This window comes from Bos indicus, chromosome 9 (assembly GCF_029378745.1).
Source record: "Bos indicus isolate NIAB-ARS_2022 breed Sahiwal x Tharparkar chromosome 9, NIAB-ARS_B.indTharparkar_mat_pri_1.0, whole genome shotgun sequence".
NCBI classification, from domain to species: Eukaryota; Metazoa; Chordata; class Mammalia; order Artiodactyla; family Bovidae; genus Bos; species Bos indicus.
The window spans coordinates 37843199-37866195 of record NC_091768.1 but is presented as its reverse complement, the minus strand read 5'-3'; the positions used below and the strand labels follow the sequence as shown (position 1 = coordinate 37866195).

Genomic DNA, 22997 nt, shown 5'->3' with positions numbered 1-22997 from the left:
ATTGCAGGCAGATTCTTTACTGACTGAGCTTCCAGAAAAGTCCATAGTAATAATAATACCTAGCAATCATGTTAGCTTTCAGAATTTGAATTTTTCTTCATCTCTCCACTTCAATTCATTGTACTATGAACATCTGATTTGTATCTCATTGATATCATTTCCTAGATCATTAAAGTTTGTAGCTTCTAATTTAAGAAATAATACTTTTATCTCCTATTCCTCGATGTCCATTAAGATAATGTTAAAAGAATCAAAATGGTAATCCTACAACCACAAACATAATAGAAAATGGGACATCAGGAGATCAAAGTTTCTGAATCACCTCTGCTGCTGCTGCTGCTGCTGCTGCTAACACCTCTAGAAGATGGCAAAAAAATGAACTGATGAAACCCAGAGAGGGCTACAGCCCAGAGCTCCTGACAAGTAACCTCAGAGGGTTGGAGAGAGAAGGGGTCTAAAAGCAAAGAAAAACCTGCTTCCTATTTATGCAGTCATCCTCCTCTATCCCTCACCCAGAAGCTAGGCTTTAACAACCAATAAATACATACAACAAAACCAACAATCAAAGGACAATTATTTTTTAAATAACCTGAGCTGCCTAGAGAGAAATGAGGCAACTAGTATATTCTGGCATTAAGGAAGTCTAGTCATGACTGGCGTCCAGTTCTGTTGGCCATTTGGCAAAAGCTGCCTGTTAATAAAATCCATTTTGAATAGCATGAGTGGTATCAGCCCGCATTTTATTGTATAATTTTGAAATATGAAAGGAAATGGAGGTAATGCAAGAAATGGAAGGGTAATTTATTCTTAGAAAGATTTATGTATGTATGTGTGCATGTATATACTTCATAAAAGAATCACATGACTTGTCAAAGTGTGGATCACAGGAAAATAAATAATTACACAAAACTTAATGTACTTCTGACAAAAGATAAGAAAGATAAAGTTAGAGGAAGATAAAGTCAAAGGAATTCCTCAAATACATATTAATAATGTATAACCATGAGAAATATGAGAGAAAAGATAAAAATTATATAGTATCCATTTAAGACAGTACAGAACTAATTAGAACTCTGAGAAGGGAGCACAAGAGGAAGACTAGAGGAAAAATATTAAAAAACAAACAAAAGCCAAAAAATGTTTCTGGAGTTAAAGGAGATATATTCAAACAAAAGAAGCTTGACAAATATTGCACAAATTTGGGAAAAGTAATGTTTTTAGATGTGCCACTGCAAACTCATAGTAAATAGGAGTGTTTCGTGTATCTAGTGCCACCTGAAAGAGCACCTCAAAACTTAGTGGCTTCAAACAAGCAGCATTCGTTTTAATCACAAATCTGCAGTCTAGGCTGGCCTTAGCTCATCAGTCCATGGGGTCACAGAGAGTCAGACACTACTGAGCGACTGAAAACGGCAGCTCATACCTGTTCTGGTTGGCTACTGGGATAGCTCAAAGGCTGGGGCTGAACTACTTTGAAAGCTCACTCACATCCTGAAAGATTGGGAAAGAAAGATCTGGCCTGAAAAGTTGGGTCTCCTATCTCCATGTGATCTCTTCAGGACAGCTAGACTTCTTCCTTGTTAGCTTAGGGTTCTCAGGGCACATTTCCTGCGAGAGTTCCCCAGGCTTGATCACCTTGTTTTTCTAATGAATCTTTATTTCAGAAGTTAGATTTGTAGAAAAAAAAACAAAAGTGCTAAGATAGCACAGAGAGCCCCATCTACCTTGCAACCAGCTTACCCTATTGTTGACATCCTGCATTGATCTGATACCATTGTCATAACTCATCAATCAATATTGGTACATTATTATTAACTAACCTCCATACTTTGTTCAAATTTCATTATTTTTTTCCTAGTGTCTTTTGAGATTACTGGTCAGGTATTTTGCAGAATGTCCTTCAATTTGCTTTTAGTAGATGTGTTTTCTCATGTTAACACATTATGCTTGTTTCAGGAGGATAATCACAGAGATGAAATGCTCTTCTAAATAAAACATAGAATCACTGATGAAGTTAGTCTTATTCATTGGGCTAAAGTACTGTATGCTGGATTACCCTATTGTAAAGTTATACTTACCTCTTTTCTAGACTACATTATTTGGAAGCAAGTGAAAAAGCATAGCCCGTGCTTGAGGAGTGAGGAGTTATGTTCTACTTCTTTGAGGGAGTAGTAACTATATACATCATTTGGAATTCTTCTTTATGGAAGATTTATCTCTTCTCTCTCATTCAGTTTTCAATCAGATCTGTCTGGATTCATCGATATTTATTTTATACTTTGTTATAATTCAATACTCCGTTATTAGTTATCTATCTCACTGCTCAAATTGTTTCAGCATCAGTCATTAGCAGTATGTCCTTTCTGACACAAGATGCTCTAGGCTAATCTTGTTTATGTCCTAGTCCTAGATTCAGCCATTTCTCAAAACCTTCTAAATTTTATTGAAGAATGGGGTTGTAAACTAATATCTGGACAGTGAGTAAGCTCGTGCTTTTTTAGGTCCTCCCAGTAAATTGAGGAAATACATGCATGTACATTAAAGCGTGGACACATACACATGTCTATCTATTTATATATCCATCAGCATTTATATTAAGCTAAACCAGAGTCTAAATACTTTGGGTTTAATTCTAGCTTTCTCCTATTGTTTATCTGAACTTCTCATTGGCTCAGCTGGTAAAGAATCAGCCCACAATGAGGGAGACCTGGGTTCGATCCCTGGTTGGGAAGATCCCCTGGAGAAGGGAATAGCTACCCACTCCAGCCTTCTGGCCTGGAGAATTCCATGGACTGTATAGTCTATGGAGTCACAAAGAGCTGGACACGACTGAGCGATTTTTACTTTCTCACTCCAACAGTAAATACACCTGACTTCTATCGTCTGCCATCTATTTACTTATTGTTTATTCCAGTATAGATGTAAAATGGCTTCATAATTATTAATATGCACTTTTGTGAGAAACAGTTTTACCAACTAGAGTGTAATGTTCACATACAGTTCCTTTGTGTTTAGTTTTACATTTTCCAGTCATTTCCAAAGTTATGTAGGTAGGCTATAACCTCTTTTTCTTCACTCCCTTCAGTTAGATTACAGCATGTATTTGTAATATATTTAGATTATTTTGTCACATTCTATATTCCATCCTGAGATCCTGTGGCCTTTTTTAAAATTTACATATATTAAAGTTTACTGTTTATGTTGTAAAGTTCTATGGGGTTATATTTTCTCAGCTCTAAAATATCTTGTGTGCTTCATCTAGTCCTATTCAACCGTCTCCCTTCTCCATGCTCTGGCAACATAGATCTGTCTTCCACCTCTGTAGTCTTCCCTTCTCCAGTACATCATATACATGTAATAATACAGCATGCAGTCTTAAAAGACTGGTTTCTTTTACTTAGAAATATGCATTTAAGCTTCAAACATATTGTTCTATAAATGGACAACTTTATTTCTTGATCATGAAGTATTCTATAATATAAACCTAGAACAATTTGTTTATCCATTATCCTATTGAAGGATGTCTTGATTGGTTCCAGTTTGAGTATCTATCACTTTTTTCAAGCTAGTCTGGGAAGTTATATAATGTCACCTATGCTATACACATTCTTCTCATCAAAAGCAAGTCACTAACATCCGCTTGTATCAAGTGGAGACGGATTAAATTCTACATCTTACAGAAAGGATATCAAAGTTGTGGATATGTTTTAAAATCACCTCAAAAAGTAAAGGAAAAAAAAAATCCTATCTTTAGGGATTTTTTAATTCTCCAAACACAGTTGTAAATGTTGTACTTGTTTTCTATTACTGTGCAACAAATTCCCACACATTTAGTTGCTTAAAACAATACCAGTTTTTTAGTTCACCATTTATGATCTTGAAGTCTATAGGTCAGAAAACTAGCACAGTGTAATTAGGTTTTCTGCTTAGGGTCTCATACGAGACAGAAATCAAAGTGTCACTGTTGCAAGACTAAGTTCTAATCTGACTTCCATGCGAAATAATCCCCTTCTAGGATCTTTCAAGATTTTGGCTAGATTTGTTTCCTTATACCCATAGTACTAAGGTTTTCTTGCTAACTGTCAGCAAGGCACTGTTCTCAGTTCCTGGAGGATAACCCCTCTCATTGATGTTTCACAGCACAGCTGTTTATCTTTCCAAGTCAACAGATTTTAATCTCTTTGACTTCTTTCTCTGACTCCTCTGTATGTAAAATTAATACCCAAATTTAAAGGGCTCATGTAGACCTCTTCCTTTCTTAAAGTCCATGGTGTCATATAATACAATCTAATGATAGGACTACAGTCCATGATATTTACACTGTGAAGATTATCCAAAGTCTGCACACAAGGAAGTAGGAATTTGGGGTCATCTTATAATTCTGCCTACCATAACCATCATCAAATTTAAAATAGATGACATATTTGACCACTTACTGGAGTTTCATGATGGAGAATTCATTTGAGCATGCTTTCTTGAGTGGCAGAGTAGAAATCTATTTGAAATAAAGTACTGCAGTATGCATGGGGCACAGTGCATATAATTAAAATAATATCAAAACTATATTTGTTTTCCACTTTTAGGCTGAACTGTCAGATAAAGCTTGGAAGCTTTGTCATAATGGCAGAATAGAATCTAAAGTGGAAGTGAAAGTCACTCAGTCATGTCTGACTCTTTCCAACCCCACGGACTATACAGTCCATAGCATTCTCTAGGCCAGAGTACTGGAGTGGGTAGCCTTCCCCTTCTCCAGGGGATCTTCCCAAACCAGGGATCGAACCCAGGTCTCCTGCATTGCAGGTGGATTCTTTACCAACTGAACTATCAAGAAGCCTAAAATAGAATCTAAATGTCACCAGTATTGGCAATGCAAAAGTCAAAGTATAGTTCGTCAAGTTAGTGGACAGAAAGATGATAAGTGAAGGAATCATTATGGGTATTACTATACTTGGGACTTCCCTGTATATAGATTGGCAGGCTCAGAAAAGAATCTGTCTGCCAATGCAGGAGACATGGGTTCAAATCCAGGGTCAGGAAGATCCTCTGGAGAAGCAAATAGCAACGTACTCCAGTATTCTTGCCTGGGAAATCCTATGGACAGAGGAGCCTGATGGGCTACAGTCCGTGGGTTGCAAAAGAGTCAGACATGACTTAGAAACTAAACATCAATAGCAATTATTATATTTATCTATTAATCAAGGGGTTCAAACACTGTGTTTGAAAAACAATTACACCCAGGAATTCGTGTGTGTATGTATGTATATATATATATATATATATATATATATATATATATATATATATCATAAAGATGCCACCAGAATGCTACTAGAGCTCATCAATAAATTCAGGATACAAAATTAATATAGAGAAATAGCTTACATTTCTATACATTTATTCTAACAATGAATGATCAGAAAGAGAGTGAAAAAGCTCGCTTAAAATTCAACATTCAAAAAACTAAGATCATGGCATCTGGTCTCATCACCTCATGGCAAATAGAAGGGTTAAAAGTGGAAACAGTGACAGATTTTATTTTCTTGGGCTCTAAAATCATTGTGGATGGTGACTGCAGCCATGAAATTAAAAAACACTCACTCCCTAGAAGTAAAACTATGACAAACCTTGACAGCAGAGACATGACTTTGTCAACAAAGTGCATATAGTCAAAGCTATAGTTTTTCCAGTAGTCATGTATGGATCTGAGAGTTGGACAACAAAGAAGGCTAAGCATTAGAGAACTGATGGTTTTGAACTGTGGTGCCAGAAAAGACTCTTGAGAATCTTTTGGATGGCAGGGAGATCAAAACAGTCAATCCTAAAGGAAATTAATCCTGTATATCCATTAGAAGGACTGATATTGAAGCTGAAGCTCCAATACTTTGGTCACTTGATGTGAACAGCTGACTCATTGGAAAAGACCCTGATATTGGAAAAGATTGAGCCCAAGAGGAGAAGAGAGTGACATAGGATGAGATGGTTGGATGGCATCACTGACTCAATGGATATAAGTTTGAGCAAACTCAGGGAGATAGTAAAGGACAGGGAAGTCTGGCATGCTGCAGTTCATGGAGTCTCAAGGAGTTGGGCATGACTTAATGACTGAACAACAATCTGAAAAAAAAATTAAGAAAACAATCCCATTTGCTGTCACATCAAAAGAATGAAATACCTAGGAATAAACCTATCTAAGGAGGTAAAAGACTTGTGTTTACAAAATTATACAGATGGAAAAATATGCCCTCTTCTTGGATTGGAAGAATCAATATTGTTAAAATGATCATACTAATCAAGGCAATGTAAAGGTTCAAAGCAATCCCTATCAAAATGCCAATGGCATTTTTCACAGAACCAGAACCAATAACTTTTAAACTTGTATGGAAGCACAAAAGAGTCTGAATAACTAAAACAATCTTCAGGAAGAACAGACATATAGGAATTAGGCTCCCTAACTTCAGGTCTTACTACAAAGCTACACTAATCAAAACAGTATGGTATTGGTACAAAAGCAGTCACACAGATCAATGGAACAGGATAGATAAATGCATGCTGCTGCTGCTGCTGCTGCTGCTAAGTCGCTTCAGTCGTGTCCGACTCTGTGCAACCCCAGAGACGGCAGCCCACCAGGCTCCCTCGTCCCTGGGATTCTCCAGGCAAGAACACTGGAGTGGGTTGCCATTTCCTTTTCCAATGCACGAAAGTGAAAAGTGAAAGGGAAGTCGCTCAGTCGTGTCTGACTCCTAGTGACCCCATGGACTGCAGCCTACCGGGCTCCTTCGTCCATGGGATTTTCCAGTCAAGAGTACCGGAGTGGGGTGCCATTGCCTTCTCCAAATAAATGCATGCAGTTATGGTCAATTAATCTAGGACAAAGGAGACAAGAATATGCAATAGAGAAAAGACAGTCTTTTCAATAAGTAGTGCTGGGAAAACTGTACAGCTACATGTAAACGAATAAAATTAGAACACTCCTTACCATCATGTAAAAAAAATAAACTCAAAGTGGATTAAAGACCTAAATCTAAGACTGGATGCTATAAAACTTCTAAAGGAAAACATAGGCAGAACACTCTTTGACATAAATCACAGCATTATTTTTCTGAATCCATCTCCTAACACAAAGGAAACAAAAGCAATTAAACAAAGGGGCCTAATGAAACCTTAAAGTTTTTGCACAGAAAAAGAAACCATCAACCAAGGGAAAAGACAGTCTACTGAATGGGAGAAAGTATTTGCAAATGATATGACTGATGAGGGATTAATAGCCAACGTATGTAAACAGCTCATGCAGCTCAACATTAGAAAAAGAAAAACAGCCTGATTTAAAAATGGGTAGAGTAACTGAATGGACAGTTTTCCAAAGAGGAAATGCAGATGGCCAACAGGCACAGGAAAAGATGTTCCACATTGCTAATCATCAGGGGAATGCAAATCAAAGTCACAATGAGATATCACCTCTCACCGTCAGAATGGCTATAATCAAAAAGAACCCAAATTACAAGTGTTGGTGAAGATGTGGAGAAAAGGGAACTCTGTATACACTGTTGCTACGAATGTGAACTGAGGTACCTAAAGTGGAATGTAAACTGTGGAAAACGATATGGAGTTTTCTCAGGAAAAGAAAAATAGAACTACTAAATGACCCAGCCGTTCCACTCCTCGGTATCCTGACTATATATCTGAAAACAAAAACAGTGATTCAAAAGATACATGCACCTCAGTGTTCATAGCAGCATTATGTATAATTGCCAAGGTATGAAGGAAACCTAGATGTTCGTCAACAGATGAACGTGAAAAGAAGATGTGGTATATGCAATGGAATATTAGTCATAAAAAGAACAAAATTTTGCCATTTGCAGCAACATGGATGGACTTGGAGGTCATTATGTCAAGTGAAATACATGAAATAAATACAAACACCGTATGATATTGCTTATATGTGAAATCTAAAGAATTCAACAAACCAGTGAATATAACAAAAAAAAAAGAAGACTCACAGATGTAGAGAACAAACTAGTAGTTTCCAGTGGGGAGAGGGAAGGAAGGAAAGGCAATATAGAAGTAGGGAAGTAAGAGCTACAAATTTGTAGCTGTAAAATAAGCTACAAGGATATATTGCACAGCACTGGAATATAGTCAATATTTTATAATAACTATAAATGAGTATAACCTTTAAAACTGTGAATCACTGTATTGTACATATATAAGATACAATATTGTATAGCAACTATGCTTCAATTAAAAATGAAGTAAATAAATATAGTATTCTAGTCATTACCAAAAAAATAAAAAGTTATTTTATTGAGAAGAGCTGAAAATAAAGCAAATTTTAAGTAGGCTATCTCTTTAAAGGCATGGTATAACAAGCAATAAATTACACCTACTGTGGATAAATTGAGAAATATTAATATGAATATATCATTTAGGGAAAATGGAGAGAACTAAGTTTATCTGAGCATGGAAATCACTAATTATGCTTCTGGTGTTTGTGACTGAGGTGGGGAAAGGTAAGGTAGGGACTATCGCTTTTAATATGCTTATAATATGATAAAGTTTTAATATTTGCCTATTACCGTGATAGAAAAATTTTAAAATAAGCTACTAAATGAAAAATATTTGTATATGGAAGTCCTCCATTTTAAGTTGATCAAGACTCATTAATCATCATTTTATTATTATTGTATTACTACTGCTGTTAGTACTGCTTAAATTAGTATTGCTTAAATCTATATAAATTATCAGTACTGCTTAAATCTATATAAATATTCCAAACTGCATTATTAATAAAATTATTTCACAATGTTTCGAAAGCTATGGCAGAAGTTTTACAATTCCATGCTAAAGTTTAGAGATAGTATAGAAACAATAGGCCTTCCCAGGTGTCTCAGTGGTGAAGAATCCACCTGTCAATGCAGGAGACCCAAGAGATGTGAGTTCAATTTCTGACTCCAGGAGAAACCCTAGAGAAAGAAATGGCAACCCACTCCAGTGTTCTTGCCTAGAAAATTCCATGGACAGAGGAGCCTGGCGGGTTACAGTCAATGGGGTCACAGAGAGTTGGATGATGATTGAGTGACTGAGCAGAGCACATAGAAACATTATTGATAGAATCTCCTTGAAGAGCCCACCTTATATCTTATTTAAAAAAAAATTAAACAAAGACTAATGAACAATAACTTGTCTTTAATGAATCTATGCAATTTTCCAGAACTCAAAAACTGTCCTCTGAGGACAAGTTTGTAGGAAAAAAAAAGTGTTTAGTTCAATTTCATGGTGAAAAATTGCCTTTATATTTGCTCATCTTCAAGATTTATGATAATTTTCTTGTCCTGTAGTTTCCTTAGAGATTCTAAGCAGTGGTTCAGTTATCTCATGTGTGAATTTCCCCCAGACTTCAATAATTTACCAGAACACCATTTGTCCTATCAGAGATTACATTTAGTCCAACAGACTGTGCTTTTTAATATCCTTAAGGACTTCCGTTCTTTCTTATTAATGCTATTTTCCACTTTTTAATATGAAGACCATCCTTATTCATATGGGAAATGGAGTAAAAATATGAGAAAAGTAGTTTCATTTTTTCTTTGACATTTATTAATATGATTGGCTATAAGCAATGAATCAACACTTTGCTGCACATCCAAACGTATATGAAATGCAAACTCTACAAAACTATTTCACTGAGTTAGAGGGTGCCACATGATTTGAAATCATTATTTTAATAAAATTATGGGCTATGAGTTACTATTCATTGGAGGGTATTTTATTAAAAACCATTAATAATAAAATCAGTGCATCATCAAATTAACAATTTTTATGTGTATCATTAATTTGGTTAATACTCAAACTGTTCTTTCTAAGACTATATGATTATGGGAAATAAAAACATAATAAAAGTTCTCATGGGAATTAGAAAACTGGTCCAAGTTAACCTATTATAGTTTTGTTTTTACAAGTGTTTTTGCTGTTTGGAGAAGTATAATATGTCACTCATTTTGAGCAAACCTAAACCGATGTTAACCTCCAAATGGAAATGAAGTGTTCTCTCTTAAGGATGTTGGTTTAAACTATATCTCAGCACTGTAAATTGAAGTTTTTTTTTTTTTTTCTGATTATTTAACTTGAAGTGCCTAGTAATATTTGTAACAATATTCATAACAAAACTATCCTCTATGACATGTGTCTCATTCACCAGATACTATGCTAAGTGCTTTTCATATATTGTGTTTAATTTAGCACCCTATGAGTACGTGTTATCCTTTTTAAGTACATCAGAAAACTTGGATTTGAGGTATTAAACACTGTGCCTTAGGATGTTAAGTTCAGCAATTGACTTTTTTTTTTAAAGCACACTGTTAATAATTATAACTGTCCCCACTTAATATACCAACATGTAGTTTGACCTAGATTTAGTGACAAAAGGGCAAATTAATTTATATTATATTTGGTTAAGGAATAGAAGGTAAGCAATCCATGAATGAAGTTGAACTTTTCCACTTAATTATATCTGATAAAAAAAATCACAGCTTCATTCTGTCTTAGGTAAAATGATTGACCACCAGGCTTCCCTGGTGGCTCAGACAGTAAAGAATTTGCCTGCAATTCGAGAAACCTAGGTTCAATCCCTGGGTTGGGAAGATCCCCTGGAGAAGGGAAAGATTACCCTTCTAGTATTTTTGCCGGGAGAATTCCATGGACAGAGGAGTCTGGCAGGCTACAGTCCATGGGGTAGCAGAGTCGATACAACTGAGCAACTTTCACTGTAATCTTTCTGACATCTAATACATAGATCCAAAATGATCACATTAATGATTATTAAGTTATAATTGTTTTATATTTGAAACATCTGTAAATAATTTCAGGGGAATTTCTAAGTCAAAGGTTATGCACAAAAGGATTGAAAATTGATTATCTCTACAGCATCTCCTAATAAAATGCAAATTCAGTTAATAATTAAGATTTATTAATAGTTTTGAGATTTAAACTCCCTCAGACAAATATTCCTTCAAAGCCTTGAAATCTTAGATTATGAATAATGTGGTGGCTAAGTTTTAAACTGATTACCCATTTTCTTAAAGGTAGGTCCCTTCTTTTTCTCTAAATCTCTTCAAAATTTGCCTTTGGAAACCCCACTTATCATTCAGTTTACAGATGATTCTTGTGATGGATAGTTCAGTAACACAAATATCTTTAGAGGCATTGCTTACATGGATGCACATTTTAAATCCTAACCTCATGTTCTTTCAAGCACTGTGTTTTCTTTTAGAAGACTAGGTACAGAAAAGTTCTATTCAAGCATTTCAATAACACAATATATCTTTAAGAAAAAACTCACCTTTTAGAGATTTCTTTTCTCTCCTCTCTCACTGAATCTTCCCATAATATCCATCTTTCCTCCACTTTCCATCTAAATCACTCAATCACCTATATTAAAAAACAAACAAACAATGACTAGATTTTTCCAGGCAGAAGAAGAAGAGCCCTTGCTTTCCTCCAAAGGGCAGATGCTAAGTTTTCCATCTTTGCTCGTAGGCCACCAAGAGTTCCATTACCTTTAGTATTGGGTACACAAACACAGTCAGGGGCAGGAGAGTATCTAACCTATAGAAACTTTAACATAATGTGTGAAAAATCAAACCGCTCTGCCTCATAGCTGCTTCTCAAAAACAGAAAGTCGCATAGTCCTGTCTGGCTCTTTGAGATCCCATGGATGATAGCCCGCCAGGCTCCTCTGTCCATGGAATTCTCCAGGGAAGAGTCCTGGAGTGAGTTGCCATTTCCTTCTCCAGGGGATCTTCCTGACCCAGGGATTGAACCTGGGTCTCCTGCATTGCAGGCAGATTCTTAACCAACTGAGCTACTAGGGAAGCCCTGTTCCATGTATGGGTTGGCCAAAAGTTTGTTTGGCTTTTTTCATACCATCTTACAGAAAAATTTACGTCAACTTTTTTTGACCAACCTAATATTTGGTATTACTCTTCTATAGTTTTAATTGATGTTAATATCTATACTACAGTTTACATAATAAGCACTTAGAATAAGAATGTCATTCATGTGCTCAATTGCTCAGTCATATCTGACTCTTTGCAACCCCACGAACTATAGCCCTCCAGGCTCCTTTGTCCATGGGATTTTCCAGGCAGGAATACTGGAATAGGTTGCTATTTCCTTCTCCAAGGCATGAAGAGCATATATTTTCTTTTAAAAAATAGACTATTTAATAAGTGTGCTGCAGCTGCTGCTAAGATGCTTCAGTTATGTCCGACTCTGTGACGCCATAGATGGTAGCCCACCAGGCTCCACCATCCCTGGGATTCTCCAGGCAAGATCATTGGAGTGGGTTGCCATTGCCTTCTCCGTAATAAGTGTGCATTCAGCAATTCTTGAATTGAGCTATTGATAAACTGAGCAAACTTTTTCATGATTGTTTCAATTTCCATAACTCTTGGTTACAATTTTTTCTATTGAAAAAAATTTACTCTACTTAGAATACAACTACTTCAGGATATTTACATGATAAGCACCTAACAACTCAATTTATACTGATTCATTTAAAAGTACTGAAAGAGATTTGCCAAGAGCTGATCTAGCGGGAACACTTCCTTCCATATTAGAACATTGTTGTAGGCAACACAGATGGCATTCTTTTCAGCCCCCAAAACTTTTACTTTAGAAATGTACCTGTGCTATGAAGAAATCATTCTTTCAGCATTGCTTCTAGCTTCTATTCCCCAAAGCATCTAGTACAAATGCTGTTTTTATTTCCTACAAACAGAAAGTGATTTGTTTTACATGATTGCCAGGAGCAAGATAAAAATTTATCTTGCAAAGCAAGTTTTAGTTCAGGTGCCAAATGTAAAGCAAATGCAATCATTTTTCACTACAGATACTTTCAAACAAATTTGGAATAGAAAACGTTCTAGTGTTCCCCAAAATGTGCACATACAAAAAAAGTATTAGATACTCAGTGCCCTAGAAGGAGGTCATTTTTCTTATCTGTCAAATAGATTAAAGACTGTGGACTCTATTTTATGGGTTTTTATAGAAATTAACACATGGACAACAAAACAGACTGGACATAGACATCTAGTTGGCAGACATAAGAATTTTAAGGAGAAGAAATGACAACGGGGAGATTATCAGACTATAAATTTCTGGTGTAGAGAGAAGAATTTATTAATTACATGCAATTCATCAGGCAGATATTTTTAAGCCCCTGTTAATCTTGCATTTCTATAGCTGCTTCACCCCAGATGGAGAATCCTGAGATGCAGTTCTTCATGTGGATGCTAGGAGGATGATTCCTCAAGAATAACCAATTAGATGCACTCGATACCAAGCAGTATCAGGAATTCATCTTCTTGAATTTAATTTCTTCCCCCCTTGGAGCTTCCTCTCTTTTCCTCTTTCTTCTTCTGTGTGATTATACTAATTATTATCAGCATATAAAATTTGGTTTCAGTTTCTGTTTTTTAGGAACACTTAATTACACAAGAAGAACATGTCAGTGAGTATGAGAGAGTTGTGAATGACATAATAGGAGGGTTTAGAAGAAGAGTTCTTTCCCTAGGTTCAGTATCTAGGTTTGTCAGGAAAGTGACGAGGAGGTAACAGGGTTTTAGGTTTTATTTTGAAAGATGGATATATAATTCTGACAGATGAAGGTGAGTATCACTGGCTAAATGATAGTTCAGGCAAAAGTGTGCCTAAGAGAGATTCTTTAAGAGAAAGCTGAAAGTAAGGGTAATGAATCAGATCATTGAGAATCTTGAATATGACAGACACCCAATGCTGGATAATCATATGCTGTTCTTCCATGGTACCACACTTAAAATCATATCAACAGGAAGCCAGAGCCACCTGGAACAAATAGATTATGAGAGTGGCTGTGGTTAAGAAAATACACATTGTATTTTGCAAATTTCCTACAGAGAATTCTGGAATCTAGCCTCAGGTATTCTAATTCAGTAAGCCTGGGGAGGTGCTTCAAGCCTTCATTTCAATTAAGTTCTCAAATGCTGTTGATATGTCTGTTCAGGGACTGCACTTTGAGTAGCCTTGGTATAGAAGAGGTCCACACTTTCAATATACCAGTCCTAAATAGAAGCAACTCAGACCTGTGTGTTTCTAAATACAGACTATGTCATCTTTAGCTATCCTTGAAGTGCTTTCTGGGTATATGTGCATTTCAGATGGGTTGACATTTATATTTTATTGTGCACAACTCTGTAGCTGATGCTAATAGAAAAACATCACCAGCTAAATCTGAAATTAAGCTCTTCTAATTAACTCTTTCTACAGAGATCATTTTCCTGCAGAGATAGGCAAAGAAAAGAAGTTTTGATGACAGGGAGCATCCATATACACATAAGAAAGATCATGCTATAAGAAAGTAATATGCTTGTGCTTAGTCACTCAGTCATGTCTGCCTCTTTGCGAACCCATGGACTGTAGCCCACCAGGCTCCTCTGTCCATGGAAATTTCCCAGGCAAGAACACTGGAGTGGGTTGTCATGTCCTTCTCCAAGGGATCTTCCCAACCCATGGATCGAACCTAGGTCTCCCACATTGAAGGTGGATTCTTTGCTGTCTGAGCCACCAGGGGAGCCCCAAAATGTTTCTCACTACATGAGAAAGTAATGGGGACCCTCAAATAGGAAGATTAAAAGAAGTAAGATATCACAGATAGACATCTTCCTGTTGTAACCTTCCTGACAGTCTGCACTGGATATACTTAGACAAGAGAGTGATCAGTCTTTGAGTAGCTTACAAACAAAAAGAAGTGGCAGAGTGTTACAAATGTAATCTAGAGTTCACCCACTGATCTCTTTCATTTCTAGGTCCTTTTCTGAGTGCTGCACCTCCAGAGGGAACAGGATGGGGTAAAGGAAGCCATGTGGTGTAAGGTATCATTAAGGGAACTTGGGATGTTTATTTTGCAAAAAAAGATCCATTGTGTGAATGGGTGTTCGACATAGCAAGTGCCATTTTCTTAAAAAGTTGCTATATAAGACCCTGGGAGGAAAATAAAATGAAAAAAGGATAATGAGGAAATGAAACAATCTGGATCCAATATTACAATAGCTGTCCACATGGAATATGCTGGTTGGAGAAAAAGAAAGCTCTCCATTACTAGAGTTGGTCAAAACTAGTCAGGGTAGCAGCCTATTAGTTAGAAATGCATTTTGTAAAGGTTTGGGAAATCCTTTGCTACTAATTCGAAGATGACAGGAAAAAGAGCTTTTTTCCCCTAACAGGATATTTGTGTGAATTTCAGGAGATCTGAATTTATAGGTGAATATTCTGTTTTGTTCAAAATAGTAGAGAGACCCCACAGATCAGTGATCTAAAGTTAGTATGGGAACAAAAAGAGCATTCTCCTGACAGGGCACTGAAGCTACATTCAACACAGCAGGGTCCCCATGAACACTTTAAGTCCTCAGTGGGAAGTGGTCATCTTATTGCAATCTGGGTGTGCTTGTAATTATCAGGTCTTTTCCATGCTGTGTCCTGGACTTTAAAGAGAAATTAGTTGATGGCCTAATGTGTGAGAGCAGAAAAAGAAAGTCTTTTCTGTTGCGCTGAGTTAAGAATAAATGAAGCTTCGTTTTTCCTGTTGTGTCTTGTAACTTACGTTCATAAAGAGTACTGTTAAGTTTTCTCAACCAGAATGTGAACTATTTAGAAAGGGTGTAATTGATGGCTTCATTAGAGTAAAATCATTTAACTTGTTGCTCTTGAGAATTCCTCATTTGATACTCTCAGTAGTACAGCTTTTGGTAGGGAATTATGGAAACTAGCATAGAAATCAAAAACTTTGTAACAGACTTGAAGTATATCTTTAATGGGCTAATCAAAGGCTGCTGAAAGAATTAATGAGCTTGAAGATATGTCACCAATAAAGTGAAAATCAAATGGAAAAAAATGAAGCAAAATATCCAAGGACTTTGGGACAATACAAAAAGGAATATAGTCATACCTTATTTTATTGTACTTCACTTTATTGCAGTTTACAGATCTTATATTTTTTACAAACTGAAGATTTGAGGCATTCCTACAGGGAGCAAGTCTAGCAGTGCCATTTTTCCAACAGCATTTTCTCACTTCATGTCTCTATGTCACATTTTGGTAATTCTCTCAGTATTTCAATTTTTTCCATTATCATTATATTAATCATGGTGATCTGTGGTCAGCAGTCTTTGGTGTTACTATTAAAATAGTTTTGGGCCACCACAGACTATGTCCATTTAAGACTGCAAACTTAATCAATAAATGTTATGTGTGTTCTGACGGCTTCACCCACCAGCCATTTCCCCATCTAACTCCCTCTGCTTTGGCCTCCCTAGTCCCCGAGACATGACAGTATTGAAATTAAACCAATTACTAACCCTACAATCGCCTGTAAGTGTTCAAGGGAAAGGAAGAGTTGAACATCTCTCACTTTAAATAAAAGCTAGAAATGATTACGCTTAGTGAGGTCACATGTCAAAAACTCAGATAGGCCAAAAGGTAGGCCTCTGGTACCAAACAGCCAAGTTGTGAAGCAAAGGTAACGTTCTTGAAGGAAATAAAAAGTGCTGACATAAGTGATACAAAATTTTCTTTATTTGTTTTAGATTTAGGTATTTTATGTATTCTTAATTAAAAAAAAAAAAAACACCTTAATCTAGTCCTTATTGACTTCTTACTATACAATCCCTTATGTTCTGATATTATCACTACAGGAGGAAAACAGGCACTGTCTTTTTAACAGATTTTCTTACCATGGGTTTACAGGTAAATTGAATACTACAAAATAAACTAATTCAGTGGTCACCATGTACCTGGAAGTCTACTTATTATCTGGTTATCCATGGTCTCTAGATAATCAACAAAAGATATTAATTCATAGTTAATGAATATTTTTCACTCTAATGAAGCCTGTGTATAAAAGATTGAATTTGGACAAATTACATACATTTTCGCTTTGTTAAAGTGATGTAGATTTGTTAAGTGGATACAATTCTGTAAATCTATATTTATGTGACATTTTTTTTTGCCTTCTAGCAGATTCATTTATCTTTTAAAATAAATTTTTAAATTGCTCAGGTAGATTTCTTTTTGATTAGAAAACATATATAATGTGAAAGACATTTACTACCATGGTACAAGAAGAATAACAAACACAATCAAATATAGTATTTTTTATGAAGCTATCAAAGAGCAGTGATGAACTAAACCCTAGGGAGAAAGTGCCCCTGTTAGACAAGCAAAGAGCAGCAACAATTTTCATAACTAGGCTTGAGCAGCCAACCTCAATGCCAGAGGTCAGAGGAACAGATTTACCATCAATGGAAATACATTGAGAGACAAGGAGGAACCAAATGAGAATATGGCGAGCTAACAGAATGGATTGGAATTTGGAAAGTCATACATGCGAAAGGACATTTTCAGCCCCTACTTTCTTCTCTTCATCAGGCCCCCAAGTAGTTTTCTAAGAAAGCCCCAGTGGACGGAGTCCTGATAGCTGAGAGAACCTGTGGAGTCTCCACATTTGCATGATGCTTGTATCCATGAATCCTGCTAGGGATGAAAACCAACTACCTGAAGCTTTGGCCTGATACCCTCCCGGCTCTAATACCAACAATGAAAAAGTACTTCCCACACCCTCAGCATCAATGGTGTGGGAAATGAGAGTAGGGCCAAGAGGGACAAACTCAGCTTAATGACAGGTCAGCCTCACCTCAGTTTGATTTTTGGAGGAATATGATAATCAATCACCATTCTAGCCACCAGACAAAGAAAAAGGCTTGCTTTCAGTATCTTGGAAAGGTAAAACAAATCTCAATAAAAATATATTAGTGCTCAATCTCTTCTCTTCTTCATAAACTGAGTAGAACGTAATTAAAAAAATGAGTTTTTTTAAAAAAGTAAACATGTGACCCATAAACAAGAGGAAACGTAGCCAACAGAAGCAGACCTACAGATAATCCAGACACTCCAATAACTTAAAAGCAACTATTAATATTTTATATGTTAAATAATTTATAGGGGGAGGAGCCAAGATGGCGGAGGAGTAGGACGGGGAGAACACTTTCTCCCCCACAAATTCATCAAAAGAGCAGTTAAACGTCGAGTAAATTCCACAAAACAACTTTTGAATGCCGGCAGAGGACATCAGGCACCCAGAAAAGCAACCCAACTCTTCGAAAGGAGCATCCCTCCCCACAGCGCGACTGAACAAGTAAGCCTAAAAAAAAAAAAAAAAAAAGTGTCCTCCACCGTGCCCTTTGAGTCAGGGCGGAAACCAGATACTGAAGAGACTAACAAACAGAAGAAGATATAACAGAGGGAAACGCCTTGGAAGCTACAGGCAATAGATCAAAACCCTGTGGTTACTACGGACTACATAGGAAGGGGCCTATAGATCTTGAGAAATATAAATCTGACCAAGGAACTAGCCAAAAATGAACTGAACCCACAACACCCAAAAAAAAAAAAAAGCCCTAGATATATTTTTATTATTTTTACGATCATTCTTTCTTTTTTTTTTTTAATTAAAAAAAAAAAATTTTAAGTCCTCTATTGTTCCTTTAATTTTCACTTTTATAACCTATTACTTTGCAAAAAAAAAAAAAAGACCCTATTTTTTTCTTCTTCAGCAAACTTCATATATATATATTCTATAATTTTTTGACCTTGTTTTTTTTTTTTTTGTTCTCGTTTTTGTTTTTTCCTTCTTTTCTTTAACATTGTATTTTTGAAATTCCAAACTCTACTCTAGATTTTTAATTTTCGCTTTTTGGTATATGTTATCAGTTTTGTACCTATAGTTTTTTTTTATATAATTTCTGTGACTTTTTTTTTTTTTCCTTTTTTTTTCTTCTTCTCTGTTTCTTTCTCTTCTTCTTTTATATAACATTGTATATCTGAAATTCCAAACTTTACTCTAGATTTTTAATTTATGCTTTTTGGTATTTGATATCAATTTTGTACCTGTATTTTCTTTATAATTTTTGTGACATTGTTCGTATTTGTTTGTTTGTTTTCTCTCTTTCTTTTCCTTCTTCTTTTCTTTAACATCGTATTTTTGAAATTCCAAACTCTACTCTAGATTTTTAATTTTCGCTTTCTGGTATTAGTTATCAATTTTGTACCTGTACTTTCTTTATAATTTTCGCGACCTTGTTTGTTTTTGTTTGTTCGTTCTTTCTCTCTTTCTTTTCCTTCTTCTTTTCTTTAACATCGTATTTTTGAAATCCCAAACTCTACTCTAGATTTTTAATTTTTGCTTTTATGTATTTGTTACCAATTTTGTACCTTTAAGGACCCAATCTTCAGGACCCATTTTTCACTAGGGAGTGAGATTACTGGCTTGACTGCTCTCTCTCCCTTTGGACCCTCCTTTTTCTCCACCAGGTCGCCTGTGTCTCCTCCCTAACCCCTCTCTACTCTACCCAACTCTGTGAATTTCTGTGTGTTCCAGACGGTGGAGAACACTTAGGGAACTGATTACTGGCTGGATCTGTCTCCCTCCTTTTCATTCCCCCCTTTTATCCTTCTGGCCACCTCTGTTACCTTCCTCCTTCTTCTCTTCTCTGTATAACCCCGTGAACATCTCTGAGTGGTCCAGTTGTGGAGTGCACATAAGGAAGTGACTACTGGCTAGCCCACTCTCTCCACTATTGATTCACCTCACCTCATTTGGGTCACCTCTAACTCCCTCCTCCCTCTTCTCTTCTCCATGTAACCCTGTGAACTTCTCTGAGTGACCCTCACTGTAGAGAAACTTATCATCTTTAATGTAGATGTTTTATCAATGGTGCTGTATTGAAGGAGAAGTTTTGAAACTACTGTAAAAATAAGACCGATAATCGGAAGCAGGAGACTTAAGTCCAAACCCTGACTCCAGGGAACTCCTGACTCCAAGGAACATTCATTGACAGGAGCTCATCAAATGCCTCCATACCGACACTGAAACCAAGCACCACACAAGGGCCAATAAGTTCCAGAGCAAGACATACCAAGCATATTCTCCAGCAACAAAGGAACACAGCCCTGAGCTTCAAGATACAGGCTGCCCAAAGTCACCCCAAAACTATAGACATCTCATAACTCATTACTGGACATTTCATTGCACTCCAGAGAGAAGAAATACAGCTCCACCCACCAGAACACCGACACAAGCTTCCCTAACCAGGAAACCTTGACAAGCCACCTGTACAAACCCACACACAGTGAGGAAACGCCAGATAAAGAGAACTCCACAAACTGCCAGAATACAGAAAGGACACCCCAAACTCAGCAATTTAAACAAGATGAAGAGACAGAGGAATACCCAGCAGATAAAGGAACAGGATAAATGCCCACCAAACCAAACAAAAGAGGAAGAGATAGGGAATCTACCTGATAAAGAATTCCGAATAATGATAGTGAAATTGATCCAAAATCTTGAAACTAAAATGGAATCACAGATAAATAGCCTGGAGACAAGGATTGAGAAGATGCAGGAAAGGTTTAACAAGGACCTAGAAGAAATAAAAAAGAGTCAATATATAATGAATAATGCAATAAGTGAAATTAAAAACACTCTGGAGGCAACAAATAGTAGAATAACAGAGGCAGAAGACAGGATTAGTGAATTAGAAGATAGAATGGTAGAAATAAATGAATCAGAGAGGATAAAAGAAAAACGAATTAAAAGAAATGAGGACAATCTCAGAGACCTCCAGGACAATATTAAATGCTACAACATTCGAATCATAGGGGTTCCAGAAGAAGAAGACAAAAAGAAAGACCATGAGAAAATACTTGAGGAGATAATAGTGGAAAACTTCCCTAAAATGGGGAAGGAAATAATCACCCAAGTCCAAGAAACCCAGAGAGTACCAAACAGGATAAACCCAAGGAGAAACACCCCAAGACACATACTAATCAAATTAACAAAGATCAAACACAAAGAACAAATATTAAAAGCAGCAAGGGAAAAACAACAAATAACACACAAGGGAATTCCCATAAGGATAACAGCTGATCTTTCAATAGAAACTCTTCAAGCCAGGAGGGAATGGCAAGACATACTTAAAATGATGAAAGAAAATAACCTACAGCCCAGATTATTGTACCCAGCAAGGATCTCATTCAAGTATGAAGGAGAAATCAAAAGCTTTTCAGACAAGCAAAAGCTGAGAGAATTCTGCACCACCAAACCAGCTCTCCAACAAATACTAAAGGATATTCTCTAGACAGGAAACACAAAAACGGTGTATAAACTCGAACCCAAAACAATAAAGTAAATGGCAACGGGAACATACTTATCAGTAATTACCTTAAATGTAAATGGGTTGAATGCCCCAACCAAAAGACAAAGACTGGCTGAATGGATACAAAAACAAGACCCCTACATATGTTGTCTACAAGAGACCCACCTCAAAACAGGGGACACATACAGACTGAAAGTGAAGGGCTGGAAAAAGATTTTCCATGCAAATAGGGACCAAAAGAAAGCAGGAGTAGCAATACTCATATCAGATAAAATAGACTTTAAAACAAAGGCTGTGAAAAGAGACAAAGAAGGTCACTACATAATGATCAAAGGATCAATCCAAGAAGAAGATATAACAATTATAAATATATATGCACCCAACACGGGAGCACCACAGTACGTGAGACAAATGCTAACAAGTATGAAAGGAGAAATTAACAATAACACAATAATAGTGGGAGACTTTAATACCCCACTCACACCTATGGATAGATCAACTAAACAGAAAATTAACAAGGAAACACAAACTTTAAACGATACAATAGACCAGTTAGACCTAATTGATATCTATAGGTCATTTCACCCCAAAACAATGAATTTCACCTTTTTCTCAAGCGCACATGGAACCTTCTCCAGGATAGATCACATCCTGGGCCATAAAGCTAGCCTTGGTAAATTCAAAAAAATAGAAATCATTCCAAGCATTTTTTCTGACCACAATGCAGTAAGATTAGATCTCAATTACAGGAGAAAAACTATTAAAAATTCCAACATATGGAGGCTGAACAACACGCTGCTGAATAACCAACAAATCACAGAAGAAATCAAAAACGAAATCAAAATTTGCATAGAAACGAATGAAAATGAAAACACAACAACCCAAAACCTGTGGGACACGGTAAAAGCAGTCCTAAGGGGAAAGTTCATAGCAATACAGGCACACCTCAAGAAACAAGAAAAAAGTCAAATAAATAACCTAACTCTACACCTAAAGCAACTAGAAAAGGAAGAAATGAAGAACCCCAGGGTTAGTAGAAGGAAAGAAATCTTAAAAATTAGAGCAGAAATAAATGCAAAAGAAACAAAAGAGACCATAGCAAAAATCAACAAAACCAAAAGCTGGTTCTTTGAAAGGATAAATAAAATTGACAAACCATTAGCCAGACTCATCAAGAAACAAAGGGAGAAAAATCAAATCAACAAAATTAGAAACGAAAATGGAGAGATCACAACAGACAACACAGAAATACAAAGGATCATAAGAGACTACTATCAACAATTATATGCCAATAAAATGGACAACGTGGAAGAAATGGACAAATTCTTAGAAAAGTACAACTTTCCAAAACTGGACCAGGAAGAAATAGAAAATCTTAACAGACCCATCACAAGCATGGAAATTGAAACTGTAATCAAAAATCTTCCAGCAAACAAAAGCCCCGGTCCAGACGGCTTCACAGCTGAATTCTACCAAAAATTTAGAGAAGAGCTAACACCTATCCTGCTCAAACTCTTCCAGAAAATTGCAGAGGAAGGTAAACTTCCAAACTCATTCTATGAGGCCACCATCACCCTAATACCAAAACCTGACAAAGATCCCACAAAAAAAGAAAACCACAGGCCAATATCACTGATGAACATAGATGCAAAAATCCTTAACAAAATTCTAGCAATCAGAATCCAACAACACATTAAAAAGATCATACATCACGATCAAGTGGGCTTTATCCCAGGGATGCAAGGATTCTTCAAT

At 36.3% G+C, this 22997-nt stretch overlaps 1 long non-coding RNA gene across 1 annotated transcript in view; it reads left to right on the top strand.

The window, feature by feature from the left end:
* LOC139184819 (uncharacterized) overlaps window positions 1-14912 on the top strand; it is a 268152-nt gene extending 253240 nt beyond the window's left edge. Inside the window, exon 3 of the long non-coding RNA XR_011568334.1 lies at window positions 14841-14912. This is a non-coding gene — a long non-coding RNA (uncharacterized lncRNA). The remainder of the gene's footprint in view (window positions 1-14840) is intronic.
* Window positions 14913-22997: the final 8085 nt, after the last annotated feature.